The sequence below is a fragment of the Schistocerca gregaria genome, chromosome 5 (genome assembly GCF_023897955.1).
Source record: "Schistocerca gregaria isolate iqSchGreg1 chromosome 5, iqSchGreg1.2, whole genome shotgun sequence".
Classification (NCBI taxonomy): domain Eukaryota; kingdom Metazoa; phylum Arthropoda; class Insecta; order Orthoptera; family Acrididae; genus Schistocerca; species Schistocerca gregaria.
Window position 1 is genome coordinate 169,325,913 of NC_064924.1, and position 17,273 is coordinate 169,343,185.

Below are 17,273 nucleotides of genomic sequence, written 5' to 3' on the forward strand. Positions count from 1 at the left end.
CTTTGTAGGAAGGAATTTATGACAGGTCCAACAAAAGACATCACTTTGAGCAAAAGGCAGTGTGAACATACATTATTTTGCACCTTGTGGCATAAAAGTGGGCTGTGCACTATGAACTCCTATCCATTCGTGTGTCCATCACAGCCAGCTTTTGTTGCCAACAGCTGAGTCACCTTTCGGTCACATTATAAGTAAGATAACCAACAAAACTGCATTGCGTGTTCCTACCACATGATACCCCACACTGCTGATCCCAGAAACAGAACCCCCCAGGGGGCTCGCCACTCTTTGGCAGGTTCGTGCTTGGCTACCATTGAGCCCCAGCTTTTGCAGCATCTTTTCCCTTCTGTGCTGCATGTCTATCCTCTTGCTATTCTTTTTTCCCTCCCTTGGGAAACATGTCTGTGGTGTTATTGGGAATGTTCTGCATTGTCTGTCCCTGGATAAGAACAGTGTCACCACAGTTTTTCGTTCCCTTTTCCTTTCTTTGTTCCCCTTCTCCTATTGTTCCACTGCTTCGGCACTTGAGGTTCCTCTTTTTCTTCTCCCTCCCTGTGCACTCCTGAAGGCCAGCCCATGCGTCTGACATGTAACAGGTGACTGTGTAATGCATAATTGTCAGCCCAGGATTGACAGGTCGGGCTCACATGTACCCCTGGTACAGGCCAGGGCCAGGGAGGGGTGATTGTCTGAGCTGCAACCTGACCAAATTTCCAATTGGTCCCTCTGTCAGGTGTTTGGGAGGTGTGACCTGAGGTGTGAACAATCACCTAAGACGGGTATGCCCCCGTGTGAAGGGGACCACCAGTTGCAAGGCGTGCGCCATCAGATATGGTGGCATTCATGGGGGATTTTCTCGCGATGAGCCAATCATCTTCCCAATCAACATGCACAAAATGTAAACTTAATGAGGCTAACGATTCAAAGACCCTTCCCACAGTTCCTCGTGGTCTCATGTACTGGAGACGGCCAATCCTTCGCCACGGTAAATCCGTTTATCGTTCAGAAAGCTGTTGATGCAATTGCCGGCCCTGTGAAATCCTGCTCTCATTTACAGAATGCTGCTTTGCTTTTGGAGACTACTTCTGATTCTCAAGCACAACAACTGCTTGCCACCTCACTTCTCCATTGCTACCCTATTCGTGTCGAGGCCCATTCAACTCTGAATTCTTCCCATCGTGTTATTTACATTAGGCTTCTCGACGATCTAACCGAGGCCAAAATCCAGTCTTACCTCTCTGATCAGAGTGTCATTGCCATCTATCGGGTGATGAAAAAGGTAGATTTCTCCTTAGTGCCCACCCGCACTCCTTTTCTCACCTGTGATGGTGTGGTGCTTCCGTACAAGATCAAAGCAGGCTATGAAATTACCACAGTCCGACCGTACATTCTGAACCCAATGTGCTGCTACCAGTGTCATCATTTCAACAACACTAGAACGTGTTGTTGACACCCAGCCAAATGTGTAACTTGTGATAGGGATGCGCATGAGGGCAGTTGTCCACCTTCTCCTGAATGCTGTATCAACTGCAAAGGGGGCCATGCCACCTCCTCTCGGGATTGTCCCATGTATCTTGATGAGAAGGCTGTTCAAGAGGTCCGGGTAAAGGAAAAAGTTCCTTACCCAGTCACTCGCAAGTTATTGGTTAGTCGCAAAGCCTGCGTTCTCCCGTCTGGCACCTATAGTTGTGTTCTTACCCCTCGCTCCATGAAGGACATGGCCACGCAGACAAGCAACCTCAAATTTAGCTCTGAGGTTGTAAAATCGCCCAGTGTCAAGGTAGCATCACCATCCCCTGTCTAGCTGTGCAACAAGTCATCAAACTCTCACCTCAAGAGGCAAAACCACCAGCTACACAACCAGTAGGCCGGAAAGGACAGGAGGAGTACTCCCATGAAGACTTCCTGTGTCCCTGCAGCCAAACAACACCCAAGTCTTTCTCTGCTAACTGGAAAGACTCGAAGAAGTCCACTAAAGGCAAACGGTCTTCTTCTTCTTCTTCCCTGACTCGAAGATCCTCTTCGAAGGTGTTGCCACGTGATACTTTACCCCTGCCGGCCTCCGTGGTGCCGGTGCACACCACCAACTGTTTTTCAGTGTTGTACTCCACCAACCGATAACACATGCTAGTCGATGCTTCTGTGAATCCCACAGAGCAGGATCCTCATGCTTGTGTGCCCTATGGCAGCGAATCTTCACAGGCTCTCTCTCGACAGCTGCCGAGATGACACCCCATGATTTTTTCCACATCATGACTCTCCTCAAATGGAACTTTCTTGGCCTTTGGTCCCACAAAGAGGATTTACAGCTGCTTTTAGCATTGCAGCGTTTCCTTGTACTCTGCCTTCAGGAAACAAAATTGTATCCTGATGACCGCTTTTAACTTTCACATTTCTTCCCGGTTCGGTTTGACCTTTCCCCTGAAGTCGGCATTCCATCTCATGGGGGTGTCATGCTGCCCATATAGGATGACATTCACAGTCAAGCCATCTCCCTGATTGCCCATCTTCAAGCTGTTGCAATCTGCTGTTTCCTTCCCCAGCTGACATTTTCCCTCTGTACTATATATGTTCCTCTGTCATTCAGTGTCATCAGGGCAGACTTCCTTCAGCTTATTGGGCAGCTACCTCCCCCATTTTTGCTACTCGGTGACTTCAATGTGCATCATCCCCTTTGGGGTTCTCCCAGGACCTGTCATAAAGATGACCTGTTGGCTGATCTTTTGAACTAACTTGACCTCTTCTGCTTTAACACTGGAGCACCCTCTTTCCTTTCCAGCACCTCACACACCTATTCCCATTTGGACCTATCCTTCTGCACTACCCAGTTTGCCCATTGTCTTGAGTGGTCCATTCTTTCTGACATCTACTCGAGCGACCATTTCCCGTGTGCTATATGTTTGCCGACTCCTACTCCACCTGCGTGCACATCCAAATGGCAGCTTACTAAGGCTGACTGGCAGCTTTACTCTTCCCTGGCGACCTTCAAAAACAAAATTTCCCCAGTTGTGACAACCAGGTGGAATATCTCAGAAACATTATCCTTACTGCTGCAGAAAGTTGCATTCCTCATGCTTCCTCTTTACCATGTCATGTCCCAGTCCCTTGGGGGACTGAGGTATGCCACGGCACAATTTGCACATGGAGATATGCTCTCCACGTTTTTAACCATCATCCTACCATGGCAAACTGTATTCATTATAAACAGATGTGTGCACAGTGTCTTCGTGTTCTTTGGGTTATCAAAAGAGCTAGCTGGATTTCATTCACTGGTTCTTTTAATAGTTCTACCCTTCTTCTGTCATGTGGGCCAACCTCCGACGGCTCTCTGGGACCAAGATCCATTCCCCAATTTCTGGCCAGACATGAGTCTTACCTGGCAGCCTGCTGTACGCGTTTCCTCAATGTACTACGTGCCCTCAATGGTGCTTCCTGGGGTACCAATCGAACCACTCTCCTCTGTTTGTACCGGTCCTTTGTCTGTTTGAAGCTCGACTATGGGTGCTTTGTTTATGCATCTGTGCATCCATCCCTCTTATACCATCTCAACACTATCCACCATCATGGCATCTGCGTGACCACTGGTGTCTTTTATACTATTTCAGCTGAGAGTCTGTATGCTGAAGCTGCTGAACTACAACTGTGCTACTGCCGTGACTTTCTCCTTAGCAGAAATGCATGCTGTTTGTCTGCCATGCATGGCCACCCATCCTATGCTTTCTTCTTCGATGATTCCTCTGATCGCCTGTATCTCTCTTACCTCCTGGAGTCCTCTTTCGGCACTTGTTATGGCAGCTTAACTTCACATTACCTGCAACTTTCCCAATGGGTGTGAACCCTTCTCCACCTTGGCTTTGTGAAGCAATTAATGTTAACCTTGGCCTTCATTCACTTCCTAAGGACACTACACCAGCCACACTCTATTGCCTTCAGTTTTACGACCTTTGCATGGAACCTCAAGATAGTACCTTTATATGCACTGATGGCTCTCGGACTGACCGTGGGGTCAGTTGTGCCTTCATCATTGGCAACCATATCTTTCGATATTGGCTTCTGGCACACTGGCCAGTATTTACAGCTGAGCTCTTCACTTAGTATCAGGCCATGGAGTACATCTGGTGACACAGACTTTTCAATTGTGCCTTCAGCTCAGACCTCCTCAGCACCCTTGAAAGTCTATATGCACTGTACACCGCTCATCCCTTATTGTAGTGAGTCCAGGAAAACTGTCACTTGCTGACTCTTGGTGGAGCCAGTGTGATGTTTATGTGGGTTCCTGGTCATGTTGGTCTGCCAGGAAATGAGGCTGCTGACGCTGCTGCCAAGGCTGCAGTCCTCGTACGTCAGCCCGCTAGTTCCTATATTCCCTCTGATGATCTCTGTGTTGCCGTATGTTAGGAGATGGTGTCCCTTTGGTATTGCCAATGGTCCTCCCTTCACGGGAATAAACTCTTGACTTATCAAGCCTCTCCCAGCGGCTTGGACGACCTCCTCTCGGCCCTCCCGCCGAGAGGAGGTCATTTTAACTAGTCTGCATATAGGGAACTACCTTTTTACCTATCATCATTTGATAAGTGGCGCTACCCCATCACTTTGGACACATTGCGCCCAAGTTTTAACTATCCACTACTTCCTGACGGAATGCCCATTTCTTAACCGTTTATGTTCCCACTTCTGTATGGTCTCTTTTTTTGCCCTTTCTCCACTTGCCTTTTTTTAGCTGTCTTCTCTTATGTCAATTGAGACTGACGTATATTTGTTTTTTACCTTCTCTCTGTGTCTTCGTGTTCTATAGTTCGGACTTCGGTGTGTATGACCCCAGTTGTTTTTTGCACCCTAAAACAAAATAAAACCGAATCCAAATCACAAACAGAACTATCATAGAATGTGTTTTAATGTACATTATTTTTAACAAAATAGTGTAATGTCATTCAATAGATTATCTATCTAATTACATTATTTTGTAGAATTTGTTGTGGAAGTCTTCTTTCATGCACTTATTACCATGATCTTATGGTCTCAAATATTTACCTTTCTCATTCTTTATCAAACAATTGTTAAGGAAATTCCTTTCCGAATGAAAATGCTCTTCAAACCTTACTTGATGACATTTTTAACTGTTAGCTAGAAGTTTTCTACAGGCATTGAGCATTGTTAGGTTTTTTAGTCAATGTTGGCGAATATATTGTTGATTAGTAATTTATCTTTTATGTTTACAGTTATGTTCAATAAATTAATGGAAAATGCTAATAAATATGAACTGTACTAATGCAAAGAATTACAACTTATTCCAGTAACGTTACAATGAAAGTATATTTTCATAGAGCATAAATTATCTGTAATACAAATTTCCCTACACCCACACAAATTAGTAACATATTGCACACTTTGGACTTTGAAGCTATCTGCATTTACAAGTGTCACACTCAAGAAGTATGGAAATGAACAGGTATAGAGGATGCATAAAGTTAATAAATTACTCAGTGGCACAGTTTGATAATCAAGTGTGCAGTGTCATAAGTTCTTCACCCTTGCACTATGGGATACTGGGAGTAGGAAGAAGGCTCAGGGGAGAAGTTTTTGCAAGATATCCTTACTCATTTTCTGTCTGGCTTGCTTCTAGCTCTGACACATAATAGGTAAAAGGCTGGCCTCCAGTGAGATTTGAAATGACAGCCAACACCTCCTTCACTTTATAGTGTGCGCTACCTACCTCAGAGCTACCAAAGAACTGCAGCATCTCTCTCTCTCTCTCTCTCTCTCTCTCTCTCTCTCTCTCTCTCTCTCTCTCTCTCTCTCTCTCTCTTATTGCCCCAGTGGTGGTTAGGGCAGCTAAATTGCAATGAAAAAGATGAGATTAGTTGCAATTCCCCCATGGAACAACTTCTTTAATTCAAAACGATAAATTGATAACGTGATGATCCACAATAAGTGAAAATCACTAAGATTAGTCAGTGGAAATGACAAGAAGATATCAGGTGAATTTAGTTGAATAATTCTGTCTCATCCAGTAACCCATTGATCACACAGATACCAAACGTATTCTGTGTTATTACCAGGTTTCAGATATACTACAAGCAGGAGAATACGTCTCCGAGTCGATGTACTAGCACGTCACAGACATGACCGCTAAGGGTTGGAATAAAGAAACATACGTCAAGGAGTTTTATTCCCATTCCGTAATTAGGTTCGGGGACTAGAGTGTAATTACTAATAATACCCTGATGCACCAACTGCAAACTGTAACAGGCTTTTACTGCAAGGTAGGAGTGGGAGAGTGGTTCTGTGCTGCAGGATGGCAATGCAGTAGTCAGAGAAGGTAGCCAGTCAGTTGACAGAGCACTGAACATGAACAGATATAGTTCAGCCCATCTGAAACAGACATGCTGCAGACAATGGGAGGTGACCCTTGGTGCCCAGCACACTGGTAGGGGCATGTTGGCATGTGCATTTCCCATAGATGGTAACAGTGACCTGGCCACCAAAGCATGCTGGCAGATCCCCTGTGCCTTGGTTGGATATTCAGGCAGCATTGTTTGTGGCCATGTCATAGATGTGGTGACACAGGCTCTGTGTCATCGGATGGCCCATCTGTGATGATTTGCTGATGGGCTGGTTCTGTTGCTTTAAATCCAGTTTCCACAAGCTGGCAGTTGCAAAAGCTCCCTGTACAGAGGTGCCATCGAAACATCTGGACCAGGGCAGATGACTTGGTGTGACGTAATCAGTAGTTAGTGAATTGTGCAGTGGGAGTCTGCATGATGTCCATACATAGAAGCGCCAGTGTCCGTTGACACTGCTGAGCTTGCAGGGCATTGGTTGATAACTGTTGACTGGCTTAAGTTACAGGGCTGCAATCCCAGCTGCCGGTGTCTAAGTCATTACATTTCCTCCCTCCTTAGAGTAACATGGTCCTCCAGATTCCTATTTTGTTGGTCTAACTGTAAGAGAGACACTTTCACACATATCAAAGTTTCTTCATTGCTTGAATAAGACTTTGGCACGTCGTCCTATTCATTTTGTTTTACACTACATACAGTGTCTCACGATGCTTAAGCACTGAATTTCTGCTACTGTCTTTGCTTCTCCTTGTACTTTATTTTTATTCATAATTTATTATTGTTTCACTGGCATCGACATGACTATTGGAAACCTGTGGGTTGAAGGAAGGTAAGAACAGGATATGGCCAACTATACATCTGAGATGGCAGAACACAATACTTCTTAGGCTCAGAATTACACAAACAGCTGATTATACTAGTCCCTATGCTTATGTGTTGGTTGTGTTGTTCATCCCAATATTTTCATAGGTGATCAAGTAGGTGTTCCATTGTTACACGACCATTTTGTGCTGCCATCATCTGTGCCATGGTATCCAGAAGAATTAAGTTTAACGTGGCATTGTGAAAAGTCGGGTTTTCCTTGGGTAGGATTTTGAAAGATAGGTCTGATAGGTAAATTAATGAGTGACTGGTATTTAAAGCTGTGGCTCTGCTAATGGTGATGAGTAATTGGAAAATGGGACCTGAAATGTCTCATTGTGTACTATTCATTAGTAATGCCTGACCTTTAAGCTGTATGTGCTGGGTGCTGCCAAAATGTCTTTGGTCATAGTTGATGGCAATGACTATTATCAGTTTTCATTCTGAGTACAGCTTATGTGACTCTGTCCCCTGGAAAAATTCAGTTTCACTTGTGATGATTTCCCTGGGGCAGTTAGTTGCTGGCTTTGTGGAGCGAAACAGAGTATATTCACATGACTCAGATATGGTGTGTATTTGCTTTGTGGGGCAAACTGTGTCTTTATCGGATTGGCACTGTAGTGACTCCACAGTGGAGAGTACTACTTCCTCAAATCCCATATCATCTTAAACGACTGAATTAACCTAGAAAACATCCAATATAAAGAATCTCCAGCATTAGTTACATGCCAAAGTGTGTCACACATAAACTCATTCACTCTCACTTACTACCAACTTCTATACCAACTGTATTAAAAAATATATATATATTTTCATTAGACACTACTGTTCTATTAATAGTTCTCTAACTTACTATCTATAAGCAATTGTTCATCATGAACCTTTCTAATAGAAATAAAACAACATAAATATAACCATAATACATAACTGATAAGGAACTGCAAACATTCAACTCATGAGATCACCTTGAGGCCTTAAGATGTGCGTGGATGTGTTAGAGAAAACTCAGATACACTCTTTCCCCTTTGGAAGGGACCACCAACAATTGAAGCAGTGCTTCTTGTTCACCGTGAAACGGCAGATTATATTCATATGGACAATCATGGTTCAGGTGAAGATATTTATTTATTTTGAGTACCTGATAGGGCCCTTGTTACCATGTAATTAACTTCTTTGTCGTCCCCTTCGGAATGTGAGGGTTAGATAGCATAACCCACTGCCCAACATGATACTTGGGTAATTTTAGTTTTTCATTGTGAGTGTTTTCCTGTCTGTTTGATTTTACGTTCTCCAATCTTACTTTTTTTCTAATTCTACACGATAAATTTGTAGCCTCTGTAAAAAACCCATAAAATCAGTACTAAAAATTCCCCCTTTTATATTTCTTTCTAGTAAGGTTTACTTTGATTCTACATTCTTACTCCTTGTCTCGCTTGACTTAATTGAACTTTCTTCTTATTTACATTTGACATGACTGAAAGAGTTATAAGTGGCACAAAAGACAGACAGTATGCAGCATGGGTGGTGGTGGTGGTGGTGGAGGAGGAGGAGGAGGAGGAGGAGGAGTTAAGGGAATATTTTAGGCCATTGTAGAGAGGGGAGACATGAGAGAAAATGCTGACATAATCCATGATCAGTATTATCAACACAACTTGCAACGTTTAGCTTTGCAACTATTTAGCTTGTCGCAGTAGTGAAAAACAGGACAGTTGATGCGAAATGTTCCAGATTGACCAATACATGATGAAGGGGCCCAGCTGCCACCTTTTCTTGTGCCATTTATAACTGTCTCGCCTTTTTTATTGTATTTTTGATGTACTGTATTCAGCAACAGTATCAGTCATCAACCTTTTAAATTCAAACACTTAGTCTCAAAGAACGGCCCAGTCAGAATCAAGGAAACATTGCTAAATCACCCGACAGCCAGTGCAGCCGCCACACGACACTTAATGCATGTAAAATGAGCTCGCCTGCTGGATTTGTGGAGAGGTGGAGTAGTCCTTAGATGATTGGCATGCAGGTAAGGGTGAAAGCATTCTGTGAAGTGCTCAAAATATACTTTCCACACAGACCACCTCTGTAGCAAAGGTTTCACATGGAAATGGAACAAGGGTTTTTAATAGTATATTTTAAAGACTTTCATGTTCGAATCTGACGTGATACAGTTGCAACAGCTTCTCACATATATAATTTGCACCACACACTGTAGATCGTATTGATCGGGAGCAGTGATACAAGGTATGAAGTGGAACTGTAACGTCTGAGTTTTCTTCTAAATTTACATTTTACACAGTGTACAGCTGACTTCTAATAGGCTTGTAACATCAGTTGATCAATTGACGAAGTAAACTAATTTTTTCATTTATCTGTTTCTCTTATCGAGCCTTAAGTAACATTTTGTCGGGGTGGAGGACATGAAGTGCAGTGAGATTGAAGTGCGGCTTGTAAGAAAAGCATTAAACAGTAACACAGTGGTGACAAAGTTTGTCATTAAGCAGATGTCTGCATTTATGCTTATGGTTTAACCACTTAGCTGCTGTGATATTCTACATTTTTCCTTTGCTGCTTTATTTCAGCCATAAAATAAAAATTACTGTATCGCCTAACTTATTTTACAAATTTGATGAAGACACTTTAGCTTATAGCTGCTGAAAATTTCTGTATACAGAACGTTTCATTTTCACCAAAGTCTGCCTCATCGCATGGCATTTACAGTAATTCTTTTATTTAAATAGAACCTACCAAATTATCACCCTTCAATGTAACCTAGACCTATTGTTTGTAGTGTGTGATCTAATATTTTAATTTTGAAAGTATTTCACATTACGATGCACAATTTTTAACAGCAGGTATGATTTCCTTCAGCTGGTATGTGTGGACTTTGGAAAACAGTGCTTTGGAGTCTTGCAACAGTTTTATTCATGCCTCCAAACTTCGAATTTAAGAACATTCATTTTTGTTTCAAATTGCAGAACACTACTAGTGCAAACAAGCAAATGAGGTAAAACATGTATGCTACACAGTGATGTGTGAGGATCAAAGACCATCCACTGTTGACTGCATGGCGTAGACCAAAGAATTTATGCAGTGTGTAGATACTCTGGACTGTACCGGCTACCCTTTTGGTGTGAGGGAACGATCACTCGGTTGCTGTGGAAAGGGATGAATGGGCAGGGTTTGTTCTAGGTTGAAAGCTGTTACTAATGTTTCTGCTTAAAAGGGCTAAGCTACTTTCAAGTCAACTCGATTTGTATTCACCAAGCAATGTATCAACATACATTGTCATTTTGACGCCAATCCCGTCTCTCATTTGGATGCAGACACTGTCTGTGGGTGCAAAGAAGCTTTCCCCTTAGCACAATGAAAAAGGAAGAGTGTACAAGCTTACACTGGAGGTCACTGCTCTCGTGTCACCAGAGTATGCTGCACTGCCCTTGGCTACAGAAGGAAAACACACACACACACACACACACACACACACACACACACACACACACACACACACACATGTTAGATTCTGTCGCCTTCCATCATACTTCACAGTTTTCAGTTTAATTCATAATGTTCATCAATTTTTGCTTATTCCTGGGTGAACACAAAGAAAAGATCTCCCAAAAAGCGTGTTTTGACATATAATTTATGGTCGTAGCATCTCAGAAAATAGATCGATTACTTTGTACCCAAATATCAGTTTCAGTTTTTGACAAGTTTTTACATACTGTTACACGTCTAGGATTATTTAAGAACTGATGACATTCATTAGCACAAATTATTGTATAAACAGTGTATTCTACATTTAATTTCCTTCACTTACACAGATTTTATACAATGTACGATCTTGATTCATATATGCCAACTACAAATGTTTTTGCTTGAGTGTTGGGGATTTTGATGTTATCCTCAATTCTCTGTTTTCCTCAGTTTTGGGTTTTTTAAGGCTGTACTGCACTTAAATGTAAAATAGGGATTTCACTGTATTGTGAAAGGATAGATGGCTACTCACCATATAGCAGAGACGTTGAGTCCCAACACAGACTACTAAACATACAAGCTTTCAACTAGAAGGCCTTCTTCTGAAATACATGCCCACACGCGCGCGCGCACACACACACACACACACACACACACACACACACACACACACACACACACACGAGCACCGAGGCCACACTCGAGCAACTGTGCATGATGAGAAGCAATCTGGGTGGTGGAGGTGAGGAGGAGGCTGTGGTGGGGAGGGGGAGGGAGAGCAGGGTACAGTTAGGGGACAGTGAAATGCTGTTTGAGGTAGTATTCAGGTATTAGATGGAGAGAGGGTAGGGTAGTTAGGTGCAGACAGAGGGTAGGGTGGGAGCAGGCAGAGCGGAAATAAGCAGACTGTGGGTTTGCTCATGGAATAGAAGGCAGTGGAATGGGAACAGGGAAGGAACAGTGGGTGAAGGACAATGACTAATGCAGGTTGATGCCAGATGGGTTAAAAAACGAAGTATAAATTGCAGGGAGAGTTCCCACCTGTGCAATTCACAAAAACTGCTGTGGAGGGGGATCCAGGCAACAAAGATTGTGAAGCAGTCATTAAAATGGAGAACATAGTGATGATAAGCAATGTGCTCAGCAACTGGGTGGTCCAGCTGTTTCTTGGCCACAATTTGTCACTTGGCATTCATTCGGACAGGTAGCTTGTCGGTTCTCATGCCCACATAGAATGAAGCACAGTGGTTGCAGCTTAGCTTGTATATCATATAACTGGTTTCACAGGTAGCCTTCTCTTTGATGGGATAGGTGAGGCTTGTAACTGGACTGAAGTAGATGGTGGTGGGAGGATGTTTGGGACATGTCTTGCATTTAGTTCTACTACAGGGATATGAGCCTTGAGGCAAGGGCTTGAGAACAGGGATTGTATGGGGGTGGACAAGGATATTGTACGGGTTTGATGAGTGGCGGACTACTACTCTGGGAGGGGTGGGGAGGATAATGGGTAGGATGTTTCTCATTTCACGGCGTGGAGAGAGGTAGTCAAAACCCTGGCAGAAAATGTGATTCAGTTGCTCCAGTCCTGTGTGGTACTGAGTCGCGACGAGTATGCTCCTCTGTGCCCAGGCGCTGGGACATTAGGAGATGGAGAGTATCTGGAGAGATAAGGCAGGAGAGATAAGGCATGGGAAATCTGTTTCTGTACAAGACTGGGAGGGTAATTTCGGTCTATGAAGGTTACAGATGCGACAGCTGTAGGTGGCTAGGTTGTATGGAAGGGTCTTCTTAGTATGGAATGGGTGGTAGCTGTCAGAGTGGAGGTATTGCTGGTGGTTGTTAGGTTTGATATAATGAAGCTGTCTATCCATATGAATTGCCACCGACAAACTGTGGCCAAGAAACAGCTGCACCACCCAGTTGCTGAACACACTGCCCTTCACACGGTTCTTCATTTTAACGACTGCTTCACAGCCTGTGCCATCTGGATCCTTCCTACTGACATCAGCTTTTCTGAATTGCGCTGGTGGGAATTCTCCTTGTAATTTATCTTCCTGTAACCATACAGTCTCAACCTTCGTTAGTCATTTTCTTTCACCCACTTATCCCTCCCTGTTCCCACTCCACAGCCCTCTGCTCCACAAGTGCACCCACAGTCTGCTTACTGTTCTCCTTTTCCGCCCCCACCCACACTCTGTGTAACCTCCTGACTGCACTAGCTGCCCTACCCTCTCTTGTCCTCATCCCTTGTAGGATGACGGCGCCATCTTTTATGAGAGCCTGATATCTATTTTTGTCTTCAGCCAGAAAGTGATGGAGAACATACTGACCATAGAGTCCAGTCTGCAAGTCCACATTCTTCTTGTGCTCACTGTAGGAAATGTTTCTACTATGTATTTTTTCAGCGGTATCAGAAACTATGATTATAAATGAATGTTTTGACTTCGAACTGATTTAATCGTATTCAGAAAAAAAAATCACACCGAAAACACATAATATTTCTGATAATAACAATAATGATTTTTCTATCATAAACAGCACAGTGACGAGTTCCAATTAAAACTGTCTTTCACCCTGACTTTTAATAATCAAAGTTAATTGATTGCCACAAAAGTGGAAAATCATATCACCACCTGTCTTGCTGTTTTGTTAACTTTACGGGTGGCACACAAACAGTTACTTCCTTTAAATGTAAGTAATCCAGGACAGTGTACAGTCCTTGCGAATTCACTTCCTATTTGTACTGAAAATGTGCATTTAGTAACAGATTGACTGTGACGTCATCCGAGGCAGGGCGTAAGTAGGCATTTGACTTAAGCGGACTGAGTGATAGCTTGGTGCAATGTGTGTGTCACTGCCTCTTAGGCCTTATTTATGCATGGGCGTAGTGAATGGCCAAAGGGAACATCTACTGTCTTCTACTGTATGCCCAGCTAGCAGCATCAAACGGCCACTTTCTCTTACACACATTATTTAATAACTCGGTCATGAATCAGTTTACAATCTTTGATAAAATTAGTTAATGGAATAGATAACAAATCTACTCACCAAGCAGCAGCAGAACACACACTATTGTGATTGGCAAGCTTTTAGAGTCAGTGGCTCCTTCTTCAGGCTCAGGCAGAAGGGTTGAAGGGGAAGGAAGAAGGGTGAAAGGAAAGGACTGGAGAGGTCGAGGAAAAGGGGTATACTTTGGGAAAGTCACCCAGAACTGTGGGTCAGGGGAGACTTACTGTACGGGACGACAGGGCGATTCACAAATATATGCAAATATTTTAATATGTTACTCTACAAGCAAAACTAAAGAAAAAAGTTCACATAAACATAGATCTACAAATGTTTAGTTACAGAGTTATGGCTAATAAAAGATTTTGCCTGAAATTTAGCAAATTTACTAATATGAAGCCACCGCAAAATGAGGCACAGTAAAAAGCACGCAATAGACAATTCGCAGTCAATTCAAAACGGAAAATTACTAGACAAATTAACATCATCATGCCTGCAGAATTACTACGTGTTGCTGCCTGTTTTCTTTACTTAATTATCTTTCCTTGAATCTCAGGCATGAGGCATACCTGTTTTATGTGGGACACCCTGTATTTCAGCAGATACAGCATAAGCACTGAGATGTTTGAAAACTTGTATTTGCTTAAAATAGGGTGCAAATAAGCCAGACTAAATGCATTTGTTGTTTCATAAGAGAGCACTTGCTGACTTACAACAAACATCAGTGCAATTTCTAATGTTTTTCTAAACATTTTCTTGCTTACATGCTTGATGTCAAATGCTTGAAGCAGTTTTACACGTGAGAGTTTGATTCTTTAAAGAATCGGGGTTTACTAGTATGTTACCAATTTGTACAGATTTAGGCATGCTTGTATTACACTTTGTTTTGTGAAAATAGACATTTGTTGTAAGCTTATCACAGTAAGATGTAGTTCATTTCTATTTATATAGCTCTTCCATTAGTTTTTTAAACACAACAATAGACATAAGAGAGAAATTAAATCATCAACAATATATTCTCTGACGTTGATTAAATATTCTGACAATACTCAAAACCCATAGAAACCTACTAGATACAGGTTAAAGATTTTGGCAAGCCAGGTTTAAGGTGTATAATCATCCGAAAAGGAATTTTCTGTTCAGTTGTTTGATAAGCAACATGGAAGGTGAACATTTGAGGACACAGGATCATACAATTAAGTGTGTGAAAAATTACTTCCCCAACAAACTCTTGGATAGTTTTGTTAGTGAAATCTGCAGTGCGGTAGCATGTAGTACCAACACCTGATGCATGCAGTTTTGTTTGTTGTTTTTGTCCGAGTTGTTGACAGTAAATGCCAGCTATGATGGAGACACATCCTTGGGTAGAAGTTTGCAGTGCACAGCATTCTTTTGGTGCCACCAGATGCAAAATATTATCTGCTCTACACTATCCTTTGCTCAGAGTGATGCCTTTTGTTAGCGCTCAGCCATTAATTTCTTCTTAAGAAGTATAGTCTCATCACTCATCACCAGGAACAGTATCACTCATAAATACTCGATGACACGAACAGATGACACTCGGAAGAAAAAAAAAGAGAAAAAAAGTAATAGCCATCCTTTGATTTTTGCTGCTTTGAATCAGAACATGGAGTGCTCCTACATGCAAATTCTGAACCTTGCCTATTGAATGCAAATGTTGCATGAACGTTAAATACTCATATGTGTTAGTTACGGAGGTTTCCTAAATGATTTCTTAAAACAAGAAAATCCTTTTCCAGTGTGGTAGCACTTGTCCCACTAACAACACAGATGTTTCAAGCTTTTTTTCTCTGTCTTCAGCCTTCCATCAACTCGTGCAGTACCAGGGGGTGGGGATACATTACGCCCGCCTTTTCAGAATATTCAGTCTAGTCATGTACCTTAAATTTTAAGATTTTGAAAATAATATTTATTGTTTTTAATGATTTCTTCCACCAGATTCCACAATTGTTTTACATTTTTCAGTAAAACTTAATCCAAAAATTTAAGTATTGGTAGTGGATTCGACTCTTCTTGACAGATGTCATATTCATATTTTCGGGCTCAGGACATTTCTTACAGATCAACATATTTTTAAATAGTATATTGTGAACAAAAATCAACAACAATTAACAAAATTCATATTTTATTGAATTTTTTTGTGGTGCTCGTAAAGTATTACTCCTTGGCATACATATCATGGAAAATTAACTGGTATTGCTAAGATTGTTCTAAAAGATATTTCGAAGTCCTAGATCCTACTTACATATCGGTACCTGTTTAGAAAGTACAGTATGTTGTTTATGAAAGTAAACAACAATAAATGATTCTTTTTCTTGTGGGCATAAAGTAAACCTGTCCCCTCACCAGGTTTAATACCAAAGTGAACAATATGTCCCAAATGTCAGACATGTTTTCACTTTCAGCTCTATTTTTTAAACAACATTCAGAAATATCACAACTGCCACTTGCTTTTTCGTGGAAGGCTTTGCTATTATTGGTGGGTTAGAAAGTGAATCAAATTATCTTTGAAGTTCCCAGAGACTGATGCTTTTAGCAGAAAGCCAAAATGTGATTAAAAATAAGAAATGAGTATGCCTACTTGGGCTTATGATTTGGTGTCTCCATTAAGTGACATTTATCATAAGATCATGACCAGAAACAGCACTGTAATAGTTAGAGCAGAAGACAACACTGTCTCCAGACACTTCCTAGTATCCTCCAGATACTTTCTAGTCATACAGTGTTGCCAGATCATACCAATTGCTGGACTTAGAATTCTGAAGTAGGACGAATTTTATTGGCCACTTACATGAATAACTTTGAATTAGACTTCAGACAGCTCAATGGCAGGCAGGTTCTTCTCAAGAAAAGATGTGATTAGGAGTGCTGTAGATCAGTAGTTCCCAAATTGTCCTACTTGGCACCTTGGGATGGCGTAGCTGTGCTGAAGGGGTGCCACAAAAATATTCTATCAGACACCTTCTGCAATGGTACCTTCTACAGAGAAGACAAATGAAATCTATTGACTTATGTTTGCAATACATCATAAGGTAGATGCCATGTGTGATTCTTATTTACATAACAACAAATAGGTGTGTAATGGAAATATTTGTCCAATTCCTGTGTTTAGCTTACCTATGTTTGACATTCCAATTATAGCAACAAATGTATACTTTCCTTGAAGAAGAAAAACACAAATATGCTAAACATGTTGCAAAAACAGAATTTTTGGTGAAACTAGTGTATTTCTGTGATGTCTGTGAATTTTTAGGAAGCAAGCATATTTTAAAATTAACCAAAAAAATGTCAGCAATGGAAAGAATGTTTTTTCCATGTTGTGCCAGTTTGAAATCTCCAATTAAATTTATTTATCTTGCAATATAAAACATATTTTTGAAGATCACTTGTCATAAATTGTCCGAAAAAACACTTTCAGACACACGGTATTGATGAAATTTGCATGGATTCAGAATGTGTTTAGAGCCAGCACTCCATTTGAATGTACCATTTTGGAAGAGGAAAATCTTACTAAGTTTTCTTGAGACAGTTCCTTGAAGACAAAATTTAGCAGTAGGAGCTTCATTAATTTTG

The 17,273-nt window shown here is 41.6% G+C and overlaps 1 protein-coding gene across 4 annotated transcripts in view; it reads left to right on the forward strand.

Moving 5' to 3' along the window:
• Positions 1–17,273, forward strand: part of LOC126272246 (speckle targeted PIP5K1A-regulated poly(A) polymerase-like) — a 236,552-nt gene that overhangs the window by 59,887 nt on the left and 159,392 nt on the right. The gene's annotated exons all lie outside the window — the stretch shown is intronic.